Below are 17,574 nucleotides of genomic sequence, written 5' to 3'. Positions count from 1 at the left end.
AGTATAAACCATATTTTTGACCCAACAATCTCCCCCTTTGGTTTATAGCTTTCTTTTCTAATTGGCCTAACAAACTCATTCTAAAAACGTAGCTGGATTTTCTTATTAATCTTCATTGGGAGCTTGGCTTCAGCTTTTATCTTCGATGACTTCACAGCTTCAAGACAAACTTAATGGATCTTCAATAAATGACTTCATCTTGAGCAGTTGGGCATTTCTTCAGAATTTGACATTTAACGCACATTGGGTGAGGAGGCTTCTTGTAACACCCGAAAAATTCAAGCCAATTTTAAACTTCTTAAAACATTTAGAAACCAACGGTTATTACCAATTTGTTTTCAAAACAGTTCTATATCAGAGTATTTCCCCAGAACCATATCACATAAATCATAAAACATGAGGAGCGGTACGATCACGCCTTCGCCTTGCCACGGTCTCGTGAAGTACCTGAAACAAAACACTGAACTGTAAGCCCGAAAGCTTAGTGAGTTACCCCCAAAATACCGATACACATACAGTCCACATAGCAATATCAACATTAACATATCATATCAATAAAAACATAACAACATGCATTGGGTCCACAACTTTACAAGATGGACTACCCCTGGGACCTCAGTACGAGTTTGGAATGCCTACCAGGCCCTCAGCTCGTATCTGGAATGCTATCGAGCCCTCAGTACAAGTCTGGAATGCCTACCGGGCCCTCAACTCGTATCTGGAATGCTCCCGAATCCTCTGAATCCTCGGTATGAGTCTGGAATGCCTACCGGACCCTCATCTCATATCTGGAATACTTCCGAGTCCTCAGTATGAGTCTGGAATGCCTACCGGGCCCTCAGCTCATATCTGGAATACTCTAGGGTTTGTTGGCTACCGCACGGAGCAGTACAACCTCAACCCATCCCACATAACATGTCGACATGTAACATATAAATGCACATATATGTAATCAATCAGTATCACAGGTAGTCCTACAGATATACCCGACTAGCATATCAACTGGCATACATTACTAACTTAACTCAACATATCAACAACTACTAGGTTATCAAATCCAATGGGTCGGCCTTGGTGCCTTAGACCCCTTAATATAGAGAGGATAACTCACCTGGCACTACTGAAGTCCTGCAGATACATCCCCAGCTGTTGGTTGACAGATTCTCGCACTGTCAACATAAAACAATACCCAATTAATAAATGGGCTCCAAGCCCAAGGTCTAACTCACACCACAAAAGCCCAAAAGTAAAATAATGGGCCAAAGTCCAACATATGGCCCAATTTTCTAAATTGGGCCCAGACCTCTACATGGTCTTTCCTTAAGGCCCATCCCATTATTCCAATCCGATTCCCATGATCAATATCACATAATCATGAAGGCCCAATTATGGCCCAATTTTTCCAAATTAGGCCCAAGACTCTACAATTATTTAGTCCATTTACTTATTCTTGAAAAGCCCATTAATAGTCCATTCACCAAAGCCCAATAGGAAGGCCCAAATCAAAGCCCAAGTGAAATTAGGGTTTCACATAAAATGGCAATTAGGGTTAAGTGTTTCTTACTTAACCCATTAAGGATTTAATCCATTAAGTCCCTTACTTTACTAAATAATTCATATGGTGTGATTGGGCTTAATACACAATTCCATTCCAATGACCCAAATGTGGGTCCCGATAAGTCCAAGCCCATAATCCCAAAATTAGGGTTTTCACATGAAATGATGATTAAGGTTAAGTGTTTCTTACTTAACCCATTAAGGACTTAATCCATTAAGTCCGTTATTGTCTTAAGTTAGTTTGCCAATGATTATTATTTAATATTTCAAGTTTATTAAATAATTCTCGTGTGTGTGTCCCGATCGATTTCCCACAAATCATGGTTTTATGCCATTAGGGTTTTCCAAACCCTAATTAGGTTTTTATGCCAAATTCATGCGATATAAAGGAGTAATTGGCTCCATAATCAAACAAAATTTGGGCAGGCAATTCGTTTACGAGAAAGGTACCTGAAGCAACATCAGCTTCTTCTTTCGCAGCTTCGAGTGTCATCTGAAAGGCTCTCGCCTTTGGCTTTGGTGGTAGATTAGGTTTTGCTGCGTCCTTCTTCTTCGGGCAATCCCTCAAAATATTCCCTTCTTCATTGCACCCAAAACATACGTTCTTATTGAAGGTGCATTCATTGGCATAATGCCCTGGCATTCCAAATTTGTAACAAGTGACTTCCACGCTGCACTTCCCAGCATGTTTCTTCTTACACTTGTCACACCACTTGGCTTCGCTTCCTCCTCCAAAATTTCTCGAACCAGTCTTCGAGAATTTGTTCTTTTTATTGGAACCGGAAGTTCCTTCAATCTTTCTCTTTTCGCCAACTTCAACCTTGCTGGCGGCTCTCCCTTTTATCATATCTTCAACAGACTTGGCAGCCCAGATAGCTGCCTCCAAAGTAAGTGCCTGATGTACTGGCACCGCGTACTCCAACGGAAGTCCCTTTGCGTACCTGTCTATTTTTGCCAACTCATCTGGGACAATACGCAAAGCAAACTCCATTTTGTCTGTGAAGTTATTCGTATATTCGTCAATGGTCATACTCCCCTTCTGCAACGTTAGAAATTGGTTTTCTAACTCAAGTATGTTTTGGGCCGAGCAGTACTTGCACTTGAAGTGCACTAAGAACTCTGCCCAAGTTAATTGCAGTGGCTCATTAGGGCTTAGGGTTTTCCCCAAAGTGCTCCACTAACGAGCAGCACTACCCCTGAACTGACGTACTGCAAAGGTAGTTTGTAACTTGCCTTGGCAATCACAAGTCATGAAAGCCAACTCCATTTCCGAGATCCAGTCCATTACTCCGACGGGATCTTCTTTTCCATTGAAGGTCGATGGCTTGCAAGTCATAAAGTCCTTATACTTGCACCCATTTCTCTCCATTCTACCCTCGTGGTTATTCCTCCCAACCACAAGCGGTTCACTATGACCAACCGATCTACTGTTGTTCCATTCTTCAGATCGATCGTCATTTAGTTCACGTTGTTTAACAGGAACTGAAGGTTCATCCCTGTCGTTCAACAACATTTTCCTCAATTCCTCCCTCTGATCAGCCAACATGGTCTAAATCATAGTTCGTACTCCAGCCATGGTGATGAGTTCGGGTGTAGCTCCTACTATAGGCACCTGTTCCACCACTTGGGGTTGAGGTTGTTGGCTTGTGTTTGCATTTCCAGCTCCACTCCGAGTTCTTGCCATTAAAATCTATATACCGAATAAGCCTTTCAACAGTTATTTACAACTACTGGCCTATAATCCAAAAATCTCTCGTCGTCCTCCGACTATGCTCGGGGTCCACTACCTGTAATCATAAAAACTGAGTGGGTCAGGCTTGGGAGCCTGGTGAGCATATAGGGTTTTCAACCCACAATAATATACTTATTAAGTTCACCAATCAACAATAACCCTGATTACCCATTCTCGTTGTCCTCACTTTACGTCCCTAAACACCTATCACAAGGGACCTAGCCTAAGGATAATCATCGGGATGTACACTACTGCTAAGGGGTTTCCTCAGCCATACATGTCCTTAAGGCAACCATGAGGGGGATGGAGTACGACAATGAACATTTAATTCATCAACACCTACAAGTTGCGAACCTGCTAGTGTTCCACTGGACTATTTAGAAAGTCCGTGGTCGTCATCTATACTCCGCTAGATGACTGCAACAACAACAACAACAACAACAACATCGAGGCCTCTCACCATTTTAACACACATCAACTATTTCATCTACCCATGTTCTACCCAACATATTTTGTAGATAAAAAGCATATACAATTTAAAACTTGTATAAAACATCAATTCAACAGTCACCTCAAATAAACAATTAACATATTTACACATAACACGTATTTCAAGGTAAATACTTCATATCTATGTGTAAATTGAAAGTAACTACACACTCACATATTTTGATGAAAATCGGACAACAATTCGTTTCCTAAAACGATCGTTTCTAATAAAACCGAGAGTTTTATTGAGAAATCGGGCTGCAAAAGTCGGGCTTCGAAACCGAAAAGAATAATTTTCCGGGCTTCTCGGGCACTTCGTGGAGTATTCCGGGCTTTACAATCGATACCGGGGCTTCGCGGAAGGTTAAGGTGAAGAAAATATGAAGAAAGGGGCTAAATATGGCAATTTCATAAAAATATCTGAGAAGGCTCGCAACCTTCTATTTATAGGGTGAAGCTTCTGATCAGACGGCTGAGAAGTCTCCAGGTGGCGAAGATCCGAAGGCTCGCAGGGGAGGGCTCGCACGTGGGCTGCGCATGCGAGGGGCTCGCTGGCAGTCTGTGATTGGACCGAGGTCTAGGGTCTGAAGTAGGGGGTTGGTGGCATGCTGCGAGGGTTCGGACATGTGCTAAGAGGGTACGTGTCGCACCGCTATTGGACCACTTCAGATTAGGCCATGTGCTTGGATGACTCAGCAGCTCGGATGACTCAGCGGGACACGTGGCACTTTTTCAGTGAGGGTGACGTGGCAACTCGTGACTATGCGAATTTTCTCGATTTTCGCACCAAAACTTATAAAATCCATAACTTTCGCATACGAGCTCCATTTTTGACGTTCTTTATATGCACGCGTAGCTAAAATTAAGCTCTACAACTTCCGTTTAGACTTCGTCGGCTAATTTTGAATTTAAATTTTATATTATTATTTTTAACAGACCGGGATAGGAAATCCGTTAAAAATTCATAACTTCTTCATTCGACGTTCGTTTTCGTCAGACTTTTTACCGTTGTGCTCCTAATGACGAGACCTTCAATTCTTGTTTAGGTTGTGTCGGCTAAAAACCGCTCGATCTAAAATTCGAGTTTTTAGCAGTTTACTGCTAAGCTGAAACTTCGAAAAATCATAACTTCCTCATACGAAGTCAGATTTGGGCGTTCTTTTTATTGAACTTCTCGGTTTAACGAATGCTAAAAATTTCATTTAGATTACTAAGGCTAAAAAGTAGTTTATCGAAAACTCACTTTTTACGACATTCAGCACCGTGCCGGTTTTGTCGCGAAACTTCGACAGGTCATAACTTCTTCGTTATAACTCGGATTTTGGTATTCTTTATATCCCCGAAATCCTTGTTTCGACCACTACAACTTTATGTAAAGATATCGGGCTTATCTCACACTTAAATTTTGACGCTTATTTTTATTCTTAATTAATTAAGCCCTAATAATTAAGCATAAAACACATAATTCCTTTTCATTTCTTCAAAATGAGTTACAAAGGTTAACCTAGACTATTAACTCAATATAAATGCCTAGGCTAGAAACACGAGTGACGTCCGAAAGTTAGGGGTGGCAGCTGGAGGGAGGGTAGTGAAGGAGGTGACAGCTGTTATATCCTCCTAGGGTTAGGTTTTGTGTGCGTTGTGATAAATATATACATAGGTTAAGTGAAAGTGACGGGGTTAATCCTGTGCCCATATTCAACTTTGCAATTTTAACAAGTCTAGTCCCTCCCCCATAGAATCTTTTTCTTATTAAGCCCATAATTTACCTTTTCAACCCTGCCCTCCACAATTCTTTTCAAATCAGATCTGAAATTTACACTTCGGCCCCTGACTCTATAAAATCCTTTCAATATAAGTCCCACACTTACACTTTAACCCACGGAAATCAAAAGTATCTCATTTGGCACCCCGAAACCAACAACCCACTAATTATTATTTGATTTGGACAATAATAATATAAAATAATAGTAAAATTATTTCTTGGGGTTTCGGGTTTATTATTTAGTTGTTATATTTTAAATGGGATGTTACACTTCTTGTAGAGATTCTTGAAAATTGGTGCTTTCAGCTTGAGAGTCTTCAGACAGAACTTCAGAGAGAAATAATCTTCTGGATCACTTCAGCAGATACAAGAATAACAGCAAATTGATTGAGAAGGCTTCAATGTAATCTGTCACATAATCTTCAAATCAGCTTCACCTTGCTTTTGTGGTTGAAAGATTGAATGTCGAAAGAATAATCTTCATTTCTTGCTCCTGCGAATTAGAATTCTTCGATGATCACGAACGAAGCCTTGGCTCAGAAAACCTTCGATACAGTCTCCATGAGTCTTATCTACATCTGAATTCACTTTTCAAAACAAAACAAAACTAAAAGAAAATTTAGCACACAATATTTTTGGGTTTTTCATATTTTCTGAAAAAAAAACTAAAATAGAAACAAAAATATTTTTGGATTTTTTGATTTTCTTACAAGAAATAAAACATAAATAACACTATTTTTGGATTTTTAATTTTCTAATTTTTGTTTGATTTTTTAAATTTTTTTTAAATTCCCCCCCTAAATTTGTGTATAGAGGAATACTATGAACAAATTTGACAAAAACAAAAATATTTGGGATCAAAGTTGTGAGACAGCCTTAACTTGTTTATTAGTACCTTCACCTTCATGAATAGATTTGGTCAATTGCTGGTATTGTGGTCCACTTAAACACGAAGAAAATTGACAAACTTTTCTAAATAAACCATTTAGTTGACGACGACCACGGGTATTGTTGTCCACTTAAATTAAGCAGCGAGATCTACAGGCAACCTCTAAATGGTTTAATTTTAGTTGCACTAGAATGTGTTTCCCACTTCCCGACATACCCTGGTTATCAATAACTTCCTAAGGACTCCTTACTTTAGGTGAGTAAACAATTATTAAGGAGGAATTCAGATTTAGAGATAGATGCATATGTTGTGTCCCAGGTCGGATCTATTTCAATCACGTATAACTAGCAGAGATAGAGGGATTGAGAGGTAGAATGTTCCATATCATGTGTTCCAGGTCGGATCATTTCAATCACGCAGAGGAGACAACATATGGCTGACAGATAGAAAGAATTTCACAGATAAAGAAGATGCATAAAAATAGAGTTGCATATGTTGCATTTCAGGTCGGATCTCTTCCAATCACGCAGAGGAAGCAGCATATGATTGACAAATAGAAAACAAGACAACAATTTCCTACAGACTTACTTTATCAGAACCCCCCAGTCGCCCTATCAAAACCAGAATTAATGACATAAGTCCATACATCAAGGAAAAGTTGAGCCACATTTCTAGATGCATATTAATTTTGTGTATCCCGTGGGTTCCCATGTTTATCTCACTGCTTAATCTACCCGAGCGTCATATAGTCAGTCCAAACAATCCTATCTAAATACACATTGTCAAATCCTTCGTGCCTACCATCACATTGAACACAAAGTTTAGACAATTCAGATTCAGTCCCTTACACTGGTTTAGAGTGTCCGTAATCACTTTCTTGATATCACTTCCCAAATAATACCTACTAATGAAAAACTATAAGAAAATGAAAAATTGTCTTTGAAAAGAATCAGTTTAAGATAAACTTAGGAATGGAGAGAAGAAAACTCAAACCATAAGTCACCGATTGAATTTGCATCCAGAAGTTCTGAGAACAACACGCATAATCTCAGAACAAATCTAAAAATTCTTCATGTCATTAAGCACTAACCCCATATGTGATCCTTTCCTTTCTTCTTTTCCCGCAAAGGATACATACTCTCAAACAAAGTTCCGAGTGTTATGTAGTTGAGAGATGCCTCCTATCATGTGCCTGGAACAACCACTATCAACAAACCGAATTCTGATGATATGCCTCCATAGCTGCTCCGATACAGAGCGGGATCAGTTGGTCTTTAGAACCCAATCCATTTTGAAATTGGGTCGACCTTTGTCATCTTTTCAAGGTACTCTCTCCCACGACATATCCTGCTTATCACAAACAGAAGATGAATACATATTAGAATCGTTGGAAAATTTGGGAGATTGAACCTTTGGTACCCATGTGTATTCGGGTTTAACCCATTTCTTGTTCGATCGGATGGGTGCCTCGGCACTTGATTTTGAACTTGAAGTCGGCCTTTGAGATGACTTTGACCTAGCCGATCTTGGCTTCACTGGAACATCTCTTGGGATTAGACTTCATTGCGCGATTGTGACTTTGAAGGGTTTATTTTGGCGTATCTCCCTCTTGGTGTGTTCTGCCACCCTTGTGCGTAGTAGGGAACATATGCTCAATTTGGACAGTTTCTGGCAATATGTCCAGGTGTTCCACAGTGAAAACATGCCTTTTTCTTCACTGTGAAGTTGTTTCTTCCTGCCCCTGGTGGCGTACCCTTGCCTTGTCTTTGATTGTTCCCACAAGCACACTTGCAGCAGGCACTCTGATTTGCTTGTTTTGGTGGCATGTATTTACCAACAGTAGGTTGTGTGACCGGTAAGGGTGGAGTGGATGTGCTAGGAACAAGAACATCAGGATTATCAAAAAAATCATCAAAAATATTAAAGAAATTTGAGTCATCAGACTTTGACACAAAATCATTAGAATTAGCGGAACTAGAATTAGTTATGTTCTCCTTGTCCTCATCCTTTACTACGTTACCTACACAAGAAGTAGAAACATCAGTATTCTTCATCTCAACACCCTCAGTTGGCCCTGATTGTTCGGTCTTAATTGAAATTGGAGTAGGGGTTGGCCATACTGAAGGTGTTCTTCATTTGCTATTTCTTCTTAAGTCAAAGGGATGAAATTGTAAGTATGATTGAAAGGAGGAGGAACACTTTCATACCCTAGACCCTTTTGTTCGTTATCTTTAAATTTTAAGCAGTTATCAATCACGGACACAACTACCTCACTTGACACGTCAAACTTCTTAAAGTTGAATTCAGCATCTTTATATTTTGCTTTTAATGCATCAAGTTCGGCAGTTACAGTGACAAGCTCTTTCTGAAGATATTTGTAATTAACACACTTGTCACTGTATTGTGCTTGTAATTTCTTATAATCATTTGTTTTGGCCTCTAATTGAGCTTTTAGGGGTTTTTGATATTTCCTAAGTTGGTACCCCACATATTTAAGTTCCTTATTTTTCTCTTCGTAGTAATTCATAGTGTTCATGTAAATTTTCCAAGGAAATTTCATTGATATTGATTTTTGAAGAACTAATTATTTACCAAAAATATGCCCTTTGACTTAAAACCTCAAAAGTCAACCTTAAAAAGTCAAACTGAAAAACTAAATTTGAAATTTTGAAAGTCAAAAGAGAAAGTCAAAGTTTAAAGTCAAATGTCAAACTTGAAAGTCAAAAGAGAAAGTCAAAGTTTAAAGTCAAATGTCAAACTTGAAAGTCAAAGTCAAAATTTTAAGTAAAAAGTCAAAATTAAAAACTAAAATTTTTGGGTTGAAAATGGAATTTAAAAATAAAAGAAATTGATTTTGGGGTTAAAAGTGTTTAATTTGCGAAAGTGGGAACCAAGAAATGACTCATTTTGAAATAAATTTCGAAGGAATGAAGCAAGTGGCTTCCTACACCAACTGGTAAGGCGCCTTGTTAAGTCTAGAGGAGACTTGGGTTCGATCCCTGGCACCTCCAAAAATTTGATTTCTTTTTTTATATGAACGTTGCTGCTTGCGAGGATGACTGCTTAAACCCGAGGCGAGGTTGGCCGTGAAATTCGGACCGTAAACTCCGAGCCGTACACGTGTGAGGCTGGCCGCAAACCGAGGACCACAAATCGAGGCCACAAACTCTTTGCAGATTATGTGAAAAACAACTCTTTTTGCTCCAAAACTCGATCAAAAACTCGTTTTTATCAAAAACACGAAGAATAAGCCCCCTTTATTTTGCCAAGATCTATCCAAAAACGCAAAAATCCTTCCAAAATAAGATCAAATAAGCTCCAGATCTGACAAAATTGATTGATATAATCCAAGATCTGATACCACTTGTAAGTCCTTGATTTGCTTGAGTATCAATCAGATCCAATTGATGGTGCAGAATCTCAATCAATTGGATGATGTCAGATCAAAATAGAAGAGAAGGAGAAGAAGAATAACTTGAATCTATGATGTATTGAAGATATGAATGAAGATCCTTACAATAGATTCACACACACTCTCTTCTTCTCTCTTGTTTCTCTCTCTAAAACACCTTAGAATACACACACTTAAGCTCCTCTTCAATTGTACACCAACATGCACTCCTCACCCTATATATATATATATATATATATATATATATATATATATGAGACATGGGCCGTGAACAGTGTGACACCAGTCAAATTTAGGTCAAAAATAAATTGACCAATAATCATGATTGGGATGAACCAAGTGGTAGAGATTGTAACAAGGTTTTCAAAAATATAAAGAACACTGAAATCCGAGTTATAACGAAGAAGTTATGATCAATCGAAGATCCGCGACAAAACCAACAAAACATTGTTTAGTGTAAAAACTGAAAATTCAATAAAAGGCTTTTTAGCCTTAACGATCTAAATAAAAGTTGTTGAATATGTTAAATCGATAACGTTCCTAAAAAGAATGTAAAAATCTGACTTCGTATGAGGAAGTTATGATTTTTCGAAGTTTCGGTTTAGCAGTAGACAACTAAAAATTCAAAATATAAATCGATCGATATTTAGCCGACACAACATAAAAGAGAATTGAAGGTCTTGTCATTAGTAATACAACGGTAAAAAGTCTGACGAAAACGGACGTCGGATGAAGAAGTTATGAATTTTTAACGGATTTTCCTGTCCCGGTCTGTTAAAAATAATAATATTAAAAATAAAGTCAAAATTAGCCGACTAAGTCTAAACGAGAGTCGTAGAGTATAATTTTACCTACGCGTGCATATAAAGAACGTCAAAAACGGAGTTCGTATGCCCCGGAGCCCCGGTATCGTGTCTAAAGCCCGAAGCAAGCCCTGAAGCCCCGGAATTCTCGAGAAGTTAACCTCTCTCAAGTTGAAACTTTGCCCGGTTTGAGCCAGTTTTTCGTTAGACAAAGTTTTTTTTTTCCGAGAAACGAAACGCTGCTTGAATCACCGCCTATCAAAGTGAGTTCATACCCCTATAATTTACCGTTTCAATAGTTTTTAAATGCTTTTTAGGGGGGAAATCCAAGTTTAACACAATATTAAATTGTGTTAATAACTGTATGTGATAATAATCACACAGAAAATTTCCGTATGCTTTTAACAATTATCAAATACTTCCAAAATAACTTAAAGCCATGTTAAATCTTAAAAGTCATGTAAACTCCATTAAATTCTTTGAAAAATGTTTTATAAACTATTTCAAATTATATATGCCAAAACCATGTGTATATATGTATAAATATATAAATAAGATTTGAAGGGCTTAGGACTAATGTATTATCTTATTTTCTTTTCCTTGTATGGATGTGGAATTAAGGTTGTATTATTTGTTCGAAGGTCGTTTCATTCTTAATTTTATATATATATATATATATATATATATATATATATATATATATATATATATTATACATATATGAGTACAAAAGGTTACTCCTTTTGGTATCTTCACCTTTGTATCAAGCTGAGCAAAGGTGTTCACCCATGAGAAACCATGCTAATCAGATAGAACATATAAATTATAATAGGTATAATTTATGATTCAAAACTAAAGATACAAGTATGATTCACGACTATATACATTCAAAGGAAATCACCAAGATTCATTCACCTATAACAAGATATGTATAATACTTTTAATATATGAACAACATATGAAAGAAGTAAAGATACATTATACCGAGTTTGCATTAACAAGGGTACGATACAGAGTACCAGGGTTAGCAATCACGGGGTAATAATACATCGTAAATCTCGTTGAAACAATAAATTTGTGAGACCCTTCACGGTGTACTTATCTAAGTACGGCCTTTTAAGTCCTGAACTATTAGCCAGAATCTCTTGTAGGGAGAGCGTGAATTTGTGTATAGATCTATATGGGACTGACAATCCTGCACCTTCACTGTTCGCTACAGTTTGGCCGGCAGGCCTAGGGTGTTAAATGTCATATCGTTTCCGACGCCTGAAGAACGTCGCATCAGGCACATCAGTCATATTAGTATGGTTAATAAAACTCACATGGATAAAACAACGAGTAAATTACTTAGTAATATACTTCTCTTAAGACAGTAAAAAGAGATAATTACATCCTGACCAGATATACCTTCTGTTAGTTTTTACTTACAGTAAAAACTACGTATCATGAAATCAAGTATGGTAAATATACTTCTACTTCTGGTTTTGGAACATTTAAAACCACAAAGCAGCATTATGGATAATATAATATTTTCCAGGATTAATACTAATGTTTTACTGTAAAACGCATATAACTAAGAATACTTTTACAAATGGAACGGTTTATGGGATTAAACTACTTTTACAAATGGAACGGTTTATGAGATTAAACTACTTTTACAAATGAAACGTTTTATGGGATTAAACTACTTTTACAAATGAAACGGTTTATGGGATTAAACTACTTTTACAATTGGAACTTAGTCATTCACTCTCTGTAAACTAGTATAACATAAAGGACATTTAGTGGTTAATTCTATAATTCCTTAATTTTTACATCAGAGTTATATATAAGTAATATCTGATTGACAGTGAAATGTGTGACTTCCGCCTTACTTCCTGTTCCTTGTCTAGTTGTGGGCTTAGGGCAGATACACCCATTTAACTGTCCATTCAATATTAGGTTATACATAATTAGTACAAACTAAGTAATTGCATAGGGAACTATTGAGGTTATCAGTTTATTACCTCAGGAAATATAGGATTTTTTGAGGAACCAACGAACTTTTCCAAGAACTTAGAGTATACTTTATAGAACTAAAATACTTATGAACTCACCAGCTTAAATGTCGATCTACTCTTTCAAATTAACTTGTATTCTCAGGAATCCAGTAGACAGGTACATTCCCGAAGCTTTTGAGAAGACTACCTAGTACCGTACTGCGACTCTTGTCTTCTACTGTACCTACTTTGGTGTTTGAATATGTAATGTTTAAACACTTATGTAAAATTTATACTTATTAATGCAATGGTTGTTTGTACTTTGATTACTATATTGCATGTGTTGTGATACTTACATGAAGTCCTCCGCCCCCGAACGTTTCCACCGTTCTGGTTTGGGGGTGTGACAAACAAGTTCATGGCTGTAAACCTGTTCATGGCCGTAAACACAGCCGTAAATTCATAAAACATTACATAAAATATAATTGCCTAGAAAAGCAAAGTATAAACCATATTTTTGACCCAACATTTTTATTTTGGGAACAAATTCCGCAACAGTTTCCTTTAAATGATTACTCTGATTTTAAAAACAAAACATAAACAAATAGGTCTTTTATGGTCGTGAAATTGGGGATGTCACATAATCACTGTCACTGACTCTGTCCTCTGCTTGAGGGACAAAAACTCCTGGGCCAACCGTTCCCTCTCCACCCGGGCAACATACTCCTCTCTAAACATCATGGTAAATCTCTCCCAAGTCACTGCAATGAGCTCTGCAGGAGCATAGCTGGATGTCACAAATTGCCACCAGTCCTTCGCCCCCAAGCGAAGCTGGTTCAACGCGAACCGTACTCTCAAGTGCTCCAGACACGAACAAGTATAGAAGCACCCCTCGATATCAGATATCCATCTCATCGCGGCAATCGGATCCTGAGTCCCATCAAACACTTGTGGCTTCGTGTTGCTGAACTCCCGGTACAGCAACAAGTCACCCCCTGTGGTCTGGCAGCAACGACGGTTGCGGTGGCTGCAGCAGCCGCCGCCTCGGTGACAGCATAAAACTCATCAAACGTCTCAATCAAGGTGGTCTTAATAGACCCAAACATCTCTAGGATAACCTCTCAGATGGTTGTGGCTACCTCCTCGTGAATCATCCTGTGAATCTCATCATCGCCAGCTCCACTGCTCTCGGGGTGATGGTGCGTACCCACCATGATGTCTCTGAAACACAACACAGAATAATCAGAGACTCACTTAAGCATTCTCACACTCGATCACACACCACTACTTGATACTTAGCATCCTAAGGATTCTTACTTGGACTGTTCACCGATCTGGTGCTTTCAGTTGTACGGGCCCAATACTACATTCCACACCACATCAGTATTCACCCTAAGTCCTCCTCCTCGAATCCTAGATCTCACATACTCTATCTCTTACTGCACACCCTACACTTTCAAGAGTCCTCTCATAGCTCATCCGTGCTGCATACTCCTACTCAAATCATACTCAAAGCAAATCACGGATAGCAGGAATCCCTAAGCTATGGCATCACAAATCAGGACACTCTAGTCCTAATAAGAATACCTAGCCTACTCTCTAGCATGCATAATATCTCATAAATATCTCATGTAATCTTATAATACAAGTAAGGCTATTTTGGGAAATCACCGTTCGGGCTCTGGCTGATTGTACACACCGCTTCCACTTGTTTTGTCTTAAAACTTGTTCCTGTTTTAAAATTTTTCCTTTCTTTCGAAAACTTTTCTCAAATCCTCAGTTTGAGTTCAAACACACCAGGAGGTGCATCTGAATCCCTCAAACCAAGGCTCTGATACCAACTTGTAACGACGTAAAATTTTACCAAAATTTTAATTTCTAAACACATTGATTTTAATATTTAAACCATAAAATGTCACAATCCAATTCATCCAAAAATCATGTTTTAAGAGAACAATTCATAAAACTCCAGGATCCTCTAAAATCACAAACAATCTTCAGTGGGTGTGTACAATCATGTCGATGCCTTCCCGCGGTCCTCAGAACTACCTGAAACACATAACATATAACATGGTAAGCACAAAGCTTAGTGAGTTCCCCAAAATACCACATACAACACATATTAGCCACTCGAGGCTATAACACTGTAGACCCTCCGGTCCGTGTGTCTTAGTGGGACCCTCTGGCTCCACGGTTCGTTGGACTCTCTGATCCGGTCTGGTTGGGACCCTCCGGTCCCATGGCTCGTTGGACCCTCCGGTCCGGTCATAACATAACATATATCACACATACAATATACAACTTTAATTAAGCACAAAAGACCTTTCGGTCATACATACTACCACTCTAGGTAAAGTATAGTGAGAAGACTCACCTCGTAGCTATCAAGTAATAGACATGTACTCGGAACTCTCGAACTAACCTTCGCCTACACATTTGATAAGTATCACTAATCAATACTCATTCTTACTTAAGTACACCACAAGTTATCTTATTCTCTTTCCAACACTTGGGATGGGTAAAAGAGTATTTTACTCCTCTATGGTCTCAAATGTTCATAATTAACTCCCCCTCAAAGTCAACAGAGTCGATGCAAGTCAACTGTCAAAGTTGGCCTGACTCACCGAGTGCACCCATGTGACTCGCCGAGTGCACTCGTATCATCAGGGATCTTGCTAAGTTTTCTCTCAACTCGTCGAGTTAAACCCCCATGTGACTCGCCGAGAGCACTCGTCGAGTTAAACCCCCAGCTCGACGAGTTATCAATAGGCCACGAACGTAGGGACAAACCCGGCACGACTCGTCACGTCCTCCTATAGACTCGACGAGTCTACCCAATCGAGTTCCATAATTGGGCACTTGAAAACAAATCTGCAACTCCAACCTCTAGATTTAGTCTCCCAATGTCTAAAAGTCACGTAAAGATTCAATCTTGATGGCCATGCATGGCATATTTTGCTCTATATGCCATCACCACTCCATTAATGCTTCCATAATGTAAAACTCTTCAATTGGGCAACTAAAGCTCTGAACTTTTGGACTCTCTGGACCTCACAAGGTCTAGATCTGAAGTCTAGACTCAATAAGGGGTTTGATGCATCCAAAGTCCCAACATGAAGGTGATACTAGCCCTAAATCTCAAGAACATGAGATCTAACCATTCTACAAGAAAAGGTAAAATCTTTTTACCTTAATCAGAAGCTTGAGATGAAGAAGAACAGATCCTCTAGCCCTTCCTTCTTGCTCTTGTGATGAACCTTCCTTCCTCTTCAAGAAAATGAACCAAAATGATCACAAGTTTAGCTATTCTCTCCACTCAAGCTCACTATGGACGTTAGGGTTTCTCTCAAGGGTATAAGGGTGTTGGTGAAATGAAATGGAGGCTATAAGTGTCCTTAAATAGGGCACATGCCCGAGAATTTAGGATTTCCTTCAGCAACGCTGACTCGGCGAGTCAGCTCACAGACTCGTCGAGTCGCCTCATTAATCCACGTCACCGAATGCGACTCTACTCGACGAGTTGAGGCACCAACTCATCGAGTCACTCAAAAAATTTCTTAATTAATAAGAAAATAATATACTTGGGAAACCGGATGTTACATCAGTGCGTTTGATACCTCCATATGATGCATCTTACTCGATCCTTGAACGTCTTACCCGGTCATCTCAAAAAACTAACTGACTGAAACAGATGAGAATCGTTCCTTTTTTTGCCCTTTCCATTCTCATGCGTTCCTTCACCTTGCTCTCCTCCGACATCTGCAAAGGCAAACAAATATCAAAAACTTGCATCTTTCGGTATGTCTCTCCACAACGCGTCTTCAACCCCTGCTTCACCCTTCCTCCCGCCGGCCACGTTCATCGCCTCCGACTCAAGCAGTGCCGCCGACCTCCGCCTCAAGCCAGCCATTCAGGTAACTGATGTGATATTTTATGAAGTGACCTAATCTCCATGTGAAATTGTGCAATTTAAAATTTTTGACTTCTTGGTCGATTCTTATATTTCTCGATTATTATGTTATACTTTGCTAATCAAATCTTGTGATAGAATTATTTTGTAATAATATTTTGATATTGGAACCAATTTTATGGACCGTTGATATTGTTGTTTCACCGTGGATGAATATATTTTGAAATGAATTTTATGGTTCGAATGAATCGATGGTGTTGATATTTTGATGATGTCGAATCAAAATTGAAACTTCCTTAAGTATTTAGAATTGATTTTCGAATTTGTTTTAATGGCTAGAATTCGATGTTGAAGGAGGATTGATTATTTTGATGAAATTTTTGCATGATAGTTTCATTAGATTTCCCTAACAACAGATTGAGTTATTTGGGTGTTTGAGCTGAATAATTCAAATGAAATACTGATTTGGTGTTTGGTGAATGCTACAAACCAAAGGATTCATCCGATGATTGCTTCAATGCATCCGTGAAGGGCAATAATGGTGGTAAGGATGTTATGAATTTTGGGTGTTGTGAGGGTAATACTTCTGCAACCACCGTTGAAATAAAGATAAAAACTTTGGATTCTCAAACATACATCCTAAAAATAGCCAACTGTGTAAAAACTATTTTCTTACCTTGTTTGTGTTTCAAAGTTGCTACATTGATTGCAATTTTGGTTTGCAATTTTGGTTTGTATATATTTCCTGTGTTCAGTAAAATTGGGTTATTGTGAAAATGTGAAAATTTGGTGTATTTTCTTTTTATTATACTAGAAGAAAAATGGATGCATGATTCTTATGGTTGACAATGAAAATGGTTTCTTATGGAAATGTTGGGTGAATGTAATATAGTTATTTTATATGGTTAGTCAGATGCAAAATTAAACAACAAGTTTCAGTCAGAAGTTAATTCAGTAAGAACTTCTAACTCAATCGGCTTTTAACTCAGTCAACTCTAAGTTAGTTGGAAAATATCAAACGACCCCTTAGTAATTAAA

The sequence above is a fragment of the Lactuca serriola genome, chromosome 9, assembly GCF_051521515.1.
Source record: "Lactuca serriola cultivar US96UC23 chromosome 9, Lser_US96UC23_V15, whole genome shotgun sequence".
NCBI lineage: Eukaryota > Viridiplantae > Streptophyta > Magnoliopsida > Asterales > Asteraceae > Lactuca > Lactuca serriola.
This window is presented reverse-complemented; position numbering follows the sequence as displayed.